General features: G+C 33.4%; 1 non-coding gene across 1 annotated transcript; it reads right to left on the reverse strand.

Moving 5' to 3' along the window:
* Positions 1–336: 336 nt before the first annotated feature.
* On the reverse strand, positions 337–420 carry TRNAL-UAA (transfer RNA leucine (anticodon UAA)). The gene has a single exon. It is a non-coding gene; the product is annotated as a tRNA-Leu (tRNA).
* Positions 421–12,686: the final 12,266 nt, after the last annotated feature.

The raw sequence follows: 12,686 nt of genomic DNA on the forward strand, positions 1-12,686 counted from the left end.
ACGTTAATTCAAAACATTAAAAAGTTTTTAATGTAAAGATATGTTCTTAGGTTTTAGAACTCCACCGAACAATGGTAGTTGAAATAACGTTATCCTGAATTATTTTATTAGAAACAAAAGCATTTTCTCTTTTGTGCTTTGTATGCATGACAAAGCATACAACGATCATGCATACAAAGCAGAAAACAGAAAGTTTTGTGCCAAACACAACAAACTTTGACATTAAAAACATCTGTAATAACATAAGGACACCGAAATAACAGAGAGCATAACACGTTTTTGATGTAAAACGAAAAAACTTGAACACCCAGATGTGTTCACTCGAGCAAAACAATCTGTCAGAAGTGGGGTTCGAACCCACGCCCTCACACGAGGACCAGAGCTTAAGTCTGGCGCCTTAGACCACTCGGCCATTCTGACACGACGGAATGACTTTTGAAACGCTTCTTTATAAAGTCGAAAAGACATCGTTATCGATCCTGTCATTTTCCTTTCAATCGAATTATTTTAAAACCCTCCAGAAATGCGATATCGTTAGAGTAGAAGAACTACACCTAGCGAACCAGCGTGCACGCGTGATAAGTGTTAAGCAACCTGGAGTGTGTTTGTACGTGCAATCTCAGGACGTCACCAGTATGATCTTATCGTAAATACTACCACGAGTAATTTTGTATCGGTACAAGAAATTAGAAGTTTTTTCGTATATATTCATTCACGTATTAATAGTACACGGAATGTAAAACTAAGTTAAACGAGTGAGAAATGCAAAGGCCCAAAATTTCTGATATATTCGATCGTTTTATCACATCTCCTGCGCATCCAATTTTTACAAGATTGATATAAATGATGTCTCAAAGATTAAGAAAGGCATTTATGCAGTGGCTTAAGCTAATGATACGTGTGAGCTGTTACAGAGAGCATAATAATACCACATTCTCGTGCAAGTCTAATTGCGTCTATATTTTTGACGGGCGTGGTAAGGTCTTCTAGGATAAGAAGCACTTACTTTTACTCGCATTTTTCCAGTGTATTGCATTTTATAAAATGTTCTAACTATTACACGAACAATGTGGCCACTATCGTGAACTACTACTCATTAATTTTATTGTACATTTAAAACAAGGGTTAATGTTACTTTAAGTTCCGAGATGGCGGCGGTGGGAATTTTTCCCTATCTCGGCGACTGCGGTGGGGAAAATTTTTTTTCTTAGAGTCGTGACGTCGACGCCGTTGAGAATTTTTCCCCGTTCGGTTTCAACCCTGAGTTCGACGTTGCCGAGTATCCTGTAACCTCGAAACGGCGACGGTCGTGTGTAAATTTGCGACGGTAGAGGAAGCCTTTTCGTGACGTCGTGCGAGAGTAATATCGGCGGGAAATTCGTAGTTGTGTTACGAACGAATATGCAAATGCTCGATCTGTGACGTGATTTCTGTTCATTTCAATGCAATTTTATGCAAATCGACTAGTTTCCAGTTGGAATCGTTTACTGCAGTGTTGCGACGAATTGCGTATTTGAATAATTGCTGTGTTTTCTTTCCTGGTTACGATGTTTCATTTTTTTTCCTCACCACCTCCCCGCGTTTTGTTTATTGCCAATTATTCGATAATGAGTAGTTTTGCCGATTTGAATTTCAACGACGAATTTCGGTCGAGTTGCGCCACCCGTGATTTCGACAAGTTAATGGAAGACGACATTTTGGAGCTAGGTTTGCCTCCCCGTATCGATAACGCATTGAAATTTCCGAAATTTGTTGTAAAATTAGGCATACAGCCGACCGAGTCCGTTTGCATTCCGTGCGATTCTAAATGCAAATTATATCATCGGAGTAATAGAGAAAGCTGTTTCTTGCGATGTAGTACATGCGGAACGAAGACTTCTGCCTTTGAAGGAACATTTAAAAGTAAATTTGGCCACATTTCTTGGGGTTGCATTCTGTCGTTTATATGGCCAAGTAGTAATAAATCGAACACAGGGAAACGCCAATCGAGCAATAAAAAAGCAGCCGAATCGAAAAGAACAGGGAAGAAAAGAGCCGCACCAGGAGAAAAGGAAAGTATCCAAGCTGGCAAAACCGAAAAAAGAATGGATCAGAAAGGAAAAAAAAGTAAGAAGAAGTAGGCAACCACCATCGAAAAGTAAGTAAAAAAATTTTTTTTTTTTTTGGTTATTTCGGTTAACGTCCGCAGAGTCGGCAGAGAAATTCAAGATGGCGGCCGGAAACGCGGCCATCTTGAATCGAAGGAAAAATTTTTTCTCTGTCGCAGTCTCCAACGTAAGGAAAAATTTCCCCTGTCGCCATCTCAGAACCTAGGGTAACATTAACCAAAACAAGGTACAAGTCCTGCCCCGCAGCGAGCACTACAACAGCATATCCGTTACATAGTTCCACCGAGTCACAGTACGCACTAATGAACAAAGCAAAGGGGAAAGAGAAAAAAAATTTAAAATAAAAATTTAAAAAAGTAATAAATAAATAAAATAAAATAAAACACAATGACAATAGAAGACCCGAACAAAATGTGCAGCAGCATGCTGCAGCATGTAATATATACTTATCAGCAGGAATATTTTCGCAAAAGAAGGTCACAGTAAATACAATAATTCCGACAATTAGTGTTTAACAGCATTTATCCTGTGCAGAAAATTTGTAAGACAAAGATTGAGAATCCCATGAGTCCATATATAATATGCGTACAAGTCAAAAACAAAGTCCACACAGCTAGTAATTATAAATATCAATTCCAACACTTTAAACCCAAAAGCAGAGGACGATGATTAAGCTTACATATTTGTTACATTCAGCAAACACAAATGTATATAGAGAAGCGATTATCTGCTTGTATCAGTTGGTGTGCTAAAAAGCAAAGGTAGCATTATGAATTAAACAATTTGTACTCTGTAAAAAATTCCATAAGATATTAAGGTAAATAGTCAGCTGTCTTAATATATAAGGCTTTTGCTTTAATGTAGAGTGGACACTACTTATCCAGTGTGTTATATTCATGGTTATCTAGGCCGCTCCTCGAACAATTCGCACTTTTAGGCTTTTCGTTTTTCTTTGTACATGTCTTAAACAAATGATCATCACCACAATTGCTACAAACTTTCTTCGGTAATGGGTAACATGCCGCCAAGTGTCCGAAAGCAAGACATTTGTAGCACTGTCGTACAGGAAAAAAAATCATAAACATTGCACGTTTTCCACTGAACATAAAGATATCCTTGTTTTTCAACCATCGCTTTAATCTCCAGTGACATCTCTAACACCCATGACAAAAACTCGTCATTTCTCTGTTTGATTGAAAATCGAATGTTTAAAACCTTTTTAAACTCTTCCATCGTGTACTTTAGTGAAAAATTGTTCTGTTCAAACAAGTGTTCTGACAGGTCCTTTTTGGTGATTGAGTTGGGGACTGAAATCACTTTCATAAGAGGAAGACGCCGTCTTGTGTTTCGTGCCTTTAATCCCTCTATTCTGTCTAATTGTTTCTGAAAATATTCAGCCTTCTCTCTGATAGGAATATCTCTATCGTATATTGTCGGAACCGGTATATTTAGTGTTAGGTGGGCCTCCTCTTTTGAGATCATCTGTCGTATTTTTTCTGTTGAAAATAAACATTTGCGATTTGTATTCTCCCGCAGCATTCATATAACAAATACAAGTTGTATTTGTACCGCGCTATCCACTTGTTACAGCGCCAACTTCGTGTTTACCTTTTCGTTCTAACACTAGACAGCTTATGGATTGTACTAAGGGATGTCTAGTCTACGTTGTATATTTGACTTGCTGTGAATTCGTCTTCGTTGAATATATGTCGTTGACAAAGGAATCCATAATAATTTTTTCTTCGTGAAATCCTGTACGGGCCATAGATGTAGACTCGCGAGCTTTTAACGAAATCTCGGGATAATTTTTTATAAATTCCATCCTGCTCGCTGTTTTTCTTTATTGAAACGGTGTGAAAGACAAAATCTTTCAGCTTAATGAACCGCAAGATGACGTAAATTTAGGATTGCCTAACAAGTAAAGCAAGCCTCTAATTCCAGAACATATCGAAATGATTCCGCTTTCATCTCCAAACTTAGATTTTTAGGTCTTCCTATTCTTTTGTGTTTATTTAAATCTTTTAGATTACTTTGTGGCCTCCAGCGCCAAAGATCCCGAACACTGTCTGGCAACACTTGCCAACGAGAGTTGGCTGCCAACACGGAAAAAAAGAAAAGGTGAAAAAGTTCGTTTGTCAGGCTGTTATCCGAGGATGTCGGTTACCGCTCTGATCTTTTTAATAAAGTATTTTGTTACTGTTCGTGTTTGACTGCTTAGTGTTAGTTCTAAAACTTAATAAAGTAGGTTATGCTATTTGATAAGATTAAAAGGTTTCAATCCTTATATCTTTTGAAGCCGTTTCCGTGTCCTTCTTGAACCAAGCGTTATACAGTCGTTTCACCATTTCGATCTAACATCAGAGAAAAACAAGTAAACACGCTCATATTCTTAATTTGTTCTGCTACAATTAAATTCTAGCAATGTGGTACGAGTTGAGTGCGTATATACATTCAAATTCAAATTTACCGCGTTACAATATCATATACTTACAGACATGGCAATAGTAAAAAAATATTAAAAAATAAAGATAGTTTTAATAAAAAATACGTTTCGCCGTCACATGTCAACAGTAATCGCACAAAACTCTTATGAAACAAGTAAAAATTTTATTAAAATTTGGTAAGTTTCGTATTACACACACATACAGGAGACCCATTGATTTTCATTAACGCTGGTAATGATTTGATACTAAAATTTTGTTTACTGTTCAAAATTTCGACTCTTTCTGTTGTTCTGCGCCAAATGAAATTTTCGTTTTGTTCTTGTTATTCGAAAATATGAGATGTTAGGTAAATGTTTTAACGTTTTCACAATGAAATGACGTTGAATACAATGTATTTGTTGTTATGTAGCGCTAGCGAGACAATACGATTATTATTCAGATTATTCCAACAGAATGCTTATTTGCAAAACGTTCAAATTTCATAAGTAATAAATTTCAAAAACTTGCCAAATTTTTTCTTGCGATTCTCGTCTGTAACAGTACTTCATCGACAGCTGTTCTCAAGCGTATATCAGGTAAGCTTTCAGTGCGTTTTTAATTACTTTAATAAACATTTCTTGATCGAGTAAATACGGACTGGCAATATCTAAACACGCGCAATTCGTTTTCATTTATAAATCTTAAATTAACTATTGTATTAATTTTAGATAATCCTTTTAGATATTATGTGAATCAGAAAATTATTTTTACTCTTAAGGACCCTCGATTGTGATTTCTAATCACAATATATTCGTCTCAAAATGTGTAATTTTCGACCACTTGCAGCAATATCCCTGATCACAATAGATTATGTAAATATATGTAATTATATAAATGACTGGTTTACAAACTTTTTGTATCTCCGCCCCCACTTTTTCAGAAAGAAAATTGTTCTCTCCCAATTTTCGTAACAATCTAATTACATAAATGCTCTATAATTTATTTAATAACCTACAAAACTTTTACTTTATTAAATAAAGCGTTTTATTCTCCGAGACATGAATTTTGTCGAGACGTTTCGGCAAGTGAGTGGATGGAATTTTTGAATTCGCATCCGAGTCGTTCGGACGAGGGTCATGCCTAACTGATACTAGGCATAACCAATTTAATGATTAATTTTTTACTACTCGACAAAACTTTTTTTTGTTTTTAATCAAAAATAATAATTTGGTATAAGCTGCACGTCTCCTTGCAATAGTGTCTCACACCACAGATTGGAAAACACTGGTATAACTTATTATGAAATTACAGAAAGTAATTCTAATAATTAGAAACGATGAACGTCTAATCATATTATTAAGGAAAGAAAGTCGGAAACTAATCACGCTGTTACTGACACTAAAGCTAAGAAAATAAACAAAAGTAATATTTTTAATATATTTTTTTCTATAAAATAAAACAAATCAATTTAAATATAAATAATTTGAATTTTGAAATAAACTCAATACTATTCATAGTTAATAATAATAACAAAGTTACACTCAATAATATATGAAACTAAATACCTGTAAACTGAAGGCTCTAGAAATTTGCTGCAAAAGGAAATCAAGACAAAATAGGTGTAAACTTTAGACATCGAGCACCAAAACTTTGTGCATGACGTGCAGATGAAACTACAAAGCGTGCTGCTGGAACGAATTTCACGTATAATTATTAGTATTTTAAAGTGAATAATTATCAGAGCAACTTAATTTCTGAACTAAGGACGAGTTTAACTTTTTTTGACGGGACAACTCGTCTCACTAATATTAACTTTTCACTTAACTAACGGAAGTGTAGTTGTATGAAGTGTTGCCTCAAAACTTAATCGCTCACTCAAATTAAATGGTTAAATTAAATAATAAAAATTAATTTTCATTCATTATAATCTCAAGAATGCAACCAATTTTAGATATATTTTGTATTCACGTGTAATTTAGATAGACTTTTTACATTTGAAACATGTAAAATATTAATTTATTTGTATTTTACTTTGATATTTTAATATTTCTATTAATTTATTGCTTAAAGTGGAAATAAGTTAACTATCTTTTATCAAAGCAGCCTTAAAATGGCTTTACTGTGAGATGCGCCTTAAATATATTTTTAGAGTTCATGAGTGTATATTAATGGCATTTTTTATTAATCTTTTTAATTTGATAGCTTTTTTTAAATAACAGACATAATATTTTTTTAAATTAGAATTATAACGCCACGCAATTTTTTTTTAAAAAAGGAAATTCAGCCAACTGGTTGTTTAATTTCTCTAACAAAATTAAAATTCGGTTGCGCCATCTGTTGCTCTATTTTATTTTAAAAATTTCTTACCTATTTAACTATTATAAAATGACAAAATGCTTAATTTTGAGAATAAATATAAGTTTTATATAAAAAATAATAATAATTTAAATACTAATAACGAATAAAATTGTCATTAAGTCTGATCCTATTGAAGATACTCGCGACTCCCTTTATCTCGCCATCCACTCGACCTCTATTCACCAAAATTTAACAGCATCAATCCTCCTAATACAGACATCTCGTAGCAAACTTTCAGAAATTTCTGACGTAAATCACAGGCGTTATTAGATAGCTTGAAGTACAAACGTTAAACTTGTACGACAAGCAAAAGTACACGGTTTACGTTTCAATTCGACGTAAAAGATATTACGGCGCTGGTTCGTAACATCACGTGACTGAGTGAAGGTCACGCATTGACTCACGGGAAATTTGTTGAAAAAATGGCAAATACATTTAACATCGAGGGTTACAGCAAAGGTGAAAAAACAAATTAAACTGTTTAAAATTATTTCTTGGATGTTTAATAACACTAAATAATTATTTTAAATTAGCTTTGTGTTTCCTACCGTACGATCATCAGACAATAGGACTACCTCATACTGTTGTCGAGGGAAGTAGTGGCTTAAGTAAATTCGAAAGCAGCTCGGGTATTAATTTTTAGAAAATTTGCAAACGTAATGGTATAAGATGCCATGGAAGAACAAACCTACCTTAAGATAAGCTATTACGAAGACAAATATGTATAAATTCTATAGGCACTTCACATCACTCGCTATAAAGTTGAATAATTAAATAATCTCTAAATTAAAATCGTCTGTTTCTTTACATTATTACTTCATAAATGCTTAAATAATCATTATTTTAATAGAATATAATAATAATTTTAGCCAAAAACACACACCACACACACACACACACACACACACACACACACAAAAAAAGTAATAATCAGAAATGTAAGCCGACGCGAACGTCTGACGTACACGTTTTCGCGTTTAAAACTTTGGCCTCAACTTCGCTAATAATGAACTCGCTGTTTTATTATTTAAATGTCTACCAACCATTCTAGTCGAAGCGAATGCCATTATCGATCGTATAAAACTGACAGATGGCGACGCTCGTCCGTCCGCCGTGCACTTTTTAAGATGAATACGTGTTTTTAAACCTTTCTATTAAGCTTTAAACAGGGTGAACAAATCGTGTCGCACATTCAGAAAAACCTACGAATTTTTTCGAAGTCTAAAAGTTTGTTCATAAAAAACTTCGGGGGGGGTATAACCGAACGCCATACTTTTCGTCTATTATGTATAACAGCCGGAAAAATTAGTAGCAAGGTTGAGGCCGAAGTTTTAAACGCGTAAACGTGTATGTCGGACGTTCGGCGCCGCTTTCCTGTAAGCCTAGAAGTTTGACAATAGCGTTTGTAGAGTCAGTGGAATCATGCTAGACATTCCAAACGCCATTGTCAAATTTCTAGGCTTACAAGAAAGCAGGCTGAACGTCTGACGTACACGTTTTCGCGTTTAAAACTTCGGTCTCAACCTCGCTAATAATGAACTTGCTGTTTTATTATTTAAATGTCTAGCAACATTTCCTGTTTCTGTTTTGAAAATTATATGTAATTTCAGTGATTAAAACTTTTTGACTATCTCAATCATTTAAAAAACATCTGAACGAAAGAAAGTTAAACTTTTTTATGTCACGACATTTTTGCTTGTTTTTTATAATGGATATTATACTGTACGTTGTTTACTAACTTTTTTGTTTTACATCTATCATTACAATTTTTTGTATCTTCCTGAGACAACTTTTTCTTCAAATGTGGTCCAAAAGATGCTAAAAGCCTTCCGTGCTTTAAAAGTTTTAAGAGGATAACTTTTTGTATATTTTTTTCAGTATTACAGCCTGGGTACAGAAAAAAACAACCATTTAAAATAAAGTAAAAAAACAAAAAATCATATTGTAAGTGATGCTAAATTATATTAAATTTAATTCATTAATTTTATATAACGCACAATTGTAGATTGTACTGTTTTATACGATGCAGTAAACGTAAATTGACAGAAAATAGATTTTTTGTGGTGTTTTAGTGTTGTTTGTGGAAATTGTTTGGAGTTATTCGGATGGGAACAATAAACACTTTATTAGAGTTTTTCTTCTAAGAAATAGTGGAAAGTTTCGCCCCATATTCGAATTGCTTTTACATTTGAATATTCAAAAATGCCTGTATTGAATAAATCTATTTTTTTAAATAGTGTGTAATTTAGTTTGTATAGCTATTTATATTACATATTGTTGATATACAATGGAAATTAATCGTACGTAAATTTCATTATACCTGTTAATTTCTTTATTTCGACTAGTGGCCAAGTTGACAAAATAGGACAACAGGCAACTTACGTAATGCTTCTTGAGTTTTCTAATGTTTTCTTGAGTTACATAAGCTCAAACAATAAAAAGGTATTCCGATTACAAATTAATATATGCAATTTTATCGTTATTCTTAAATATGTTAAATTATAATTAGCATATAGCTTACATTTCTCGTACAACAGATGGTCTTCACACGGAAAAATCTTACAGAATCTTATACATTGCTAATTGGCTTATATTCTCCTAAAAAAATTTGATTTTTGGCAGTTACTGTGTTTTGGTATGTTAAGACAATATCGCCCGGTAAAGACTGAAAACTCGACTCGGCTGCAAATTCGAAATTCAAAATACAATATTATTTTTATAAGATATATCTACAGAACACGATCTTTCAATTGTAAATTTTCAAATATTTTGCATAAATAAATACGCAGTAATTACACAGACTTCCTGTTAAAAGTCAGTTACCAAGAATTATTACATAAATTTTTTAGGAATATTTATGTAATTTTTGTAAATAGCTTTTCTCATTTACATTTTACCAGCGCCTATTTCGTTGTAGATAAAAGCCGAAACGATCCCAAGAAGGTATGATCGAAGAATAGACGACGTCCGTATATCACGAGTAACTGCTTTTTAAAAATGTCTATATTTTTAATTACTTCATATTTGTGTTTTTTAAAAAAATGTTTGACGGCCAGTAGCCGCAAAAAAAAGGTCAGTCGCCAAATACGTAATGTCCTAAACACAATAAATGGTGCTTCATTATTTTGAAAAGAACTTTGTCTTCAAATAATTAATTAATCATACTATATTTATATTATATAAAAAATAATTAGCTTTTAAATCTACACTATCCATATATACAGATTAAAATATTACTATAGCCATTGAAATTTACTTCTGCTTATTAGTGCAGAAGAATTCAACTACAACAAGATCTTGCATAGGAAGACCTGCATGCGTAGCTTTGTAATCAAGTTTTAGATATAAGGTAAGTATTTATATGTTTAATTTAAAATCATTATTGTTAATAAAAATTGGAGTAAATCGAAAAAACCCGTGAAATGTTTAAAATCTTAAAAGTAAGTTATTAAATTTGAATTTTATGAATTGCAGAAGCAAAAGTTTCAAACGAGGAAAGAGTCTCGTCGTTTGTCCAGATAATTACAAACAACCTGCAAATGTAAGTCGATAACATGCATTTAATTTTACTCTATAGAGAATTGTTTTGGGAGGTAACTATTACTTCATAATAAGTAAAAGACTATGTTTAATATCGTCCAAAAAACTCATACTTTGTTTTAAACATTTACATAACCAATTGCTTATTTATTTTTAATACCTGTACGTGTACATACGCGCTATTTTCATTTTTGGTTATTTTATTTATTGTACCCTCTAAAGAAATAAGGTTGTATTTGCTTTCACCTAAAAATATTTGTAAACACGCAAACGTTATTTCCAAGCCCAGGGTTAAATAATCATGCAAAAAAGCGTTTACCGCCTGTAACATAAAGGCTGTTATTCTGTAAATTTTCTGCAACATTCGGTTATTTTATTGTAATTCTCTTATGATTAATACAGGATACTCGATCGCTGTGCGATCTCATGTTCTCACATTTTTCGACAATTCTTAACTTTTCTTCGATCTTCTCACTTCTGCCACAAATCTTCGTTTTTCTCTTCTAAGGGTATGTTGTCAACGCCTACTTAATCTGTAGTAAGTAGAAAAGTAAACCTTTCTACAATAAATACATCGATTGTATTATTTATAAAAATTTCCTTTCTTTTTACGTGTATACAAGTATACACGTAAAAAAAAACATATACAGTAACCCGTAAACAGGTTATTGTATATGTTTAATGTGTGGGTAAAATATTACATAAAAAATATATTCGGATAGTATTGAATACATTTTCACGGTTATATCATAGTTTATTTTTAGTGATATACACGCCAATATACCGAAACTATTCTTGTGTAAAAACTTTTTTCTTTAACTTTACATTTCTATACGTGCGAGGGTCTGTCCGTTTTTTCCTTTGTTTTAAATTTCGTGGCATAAATTAAACAACATTTAAAATATAGATTATTACAAATTAGACAATAAACACTTCGAAAACACTTTAACTTTATTGTTTTAAAAACGTAACACAAAGGTTAACACTTCTGCTTGTAATTGATTGAATAATTTTTAAAGATAATTATGGTAAGTATAAAACAAAAATACTTCTTTACGAAAAAAAAGATAAATTGAATTTTAAGAATATTCGTTCCGATTGGGCTTTATCAATATTTGATCATTCGAATTCAATTGTTTGAAAAGAAATATAAATATGCCTTTTTTACGCGTTTTTTGCATTTAAAAAAAATAAGTTCTGTAACGCCTTAAAGATTTCACTGTAATGCTGACTTTTTTTTCTTCATTTCATTACTGAAAGCGTTTTAGCGATGCGCCGACGAAAGAAACCCTTTACAATGCATGCTGATGGCCATGTTCTATCATTCTTCGCAAGAACAAACGTTTTAACGATGCGCCGACGAAAAGAAACCCTTTACAATGCATGCTGATGGCCATGTTCTATCATTCTTCGCAAGAACAAACGTTTTAACGATGCGCCGACGAAAGAAACCCTTTACAATGCATGCTGATGGCCATGTTCTATCATTCTTCGCAAGAACAAACGTTTTAACGATGCGCCGACGAAAGAAACCCTTTACAATGCATGCTGATGGCCATGTTCTATCATTCTTCGCAAGAACAAACGTTTTAACGATGCGCCGACGAAAGAAACCCTTTACAATGCATGCTGATGGCCATGTTCTATCATTCTTCGCAAGAACAAACGTTTTAACGATGCGCCGACGAAAGAAACCCTTTACAATGCATGCTGATGGCCATGTTCTATCATTCTTCGCAAGAACAAACGTTTTAACGATGCGCCGACGAAAGAAACCCTTTACAATGCATGCTGATGGCCATGTTCTATCATTCTTCGCAAGAACAAACGTTTTAACGATGCGCCGACGAAAGAAACCCTTTACAATGCATGCTGATGGCCATGTTCTATCATTCTTCGCAAGAACAAACGTTTTAACGATGCGCCGACGAAAGAAACCCTTTACAATGCATGCTGATGGCCATGTTCTATCATTCTTCGCAAGAACAAACGTTTTAACGATGCGCCGACGAAAGAAACCCTTTACAATGCATGCTGATGGCCATGTTCTATCATTCTTCGCAAGAACAAACGTTTTAACGATGCGCCGACGAAAGAAACCCTTTACAATGCATGCTGATGGCCATGTTCTATCATTCTTCGCAAGAACAAACGTTTTAACGATGCGCCGACGAAAGAAACCCTTTACAATGCATGCTGATGGCCATGTTCTATCATTCTTCGCAAGAACAAACGTTTTAACGATGCGCCGACGAAA

The sequence above is a fragment of the Centruroides vittatus genome, unplaced genomic scaffold, assembly GCF_030686945.1.
Source record: "Centruroides vittatus isolate TY-2023 unplaced genomic scaffold, ASM3068694v2 contig_3279, whole genome shotgun sequence".
Classification (NCBI taxonomy): domain Eukaryota; kingdom Metazoa; phylum Arthropoda; class Arachnida; order Scorpiones; family Buthidae; genus Centruroides; species Centruroides vittatus.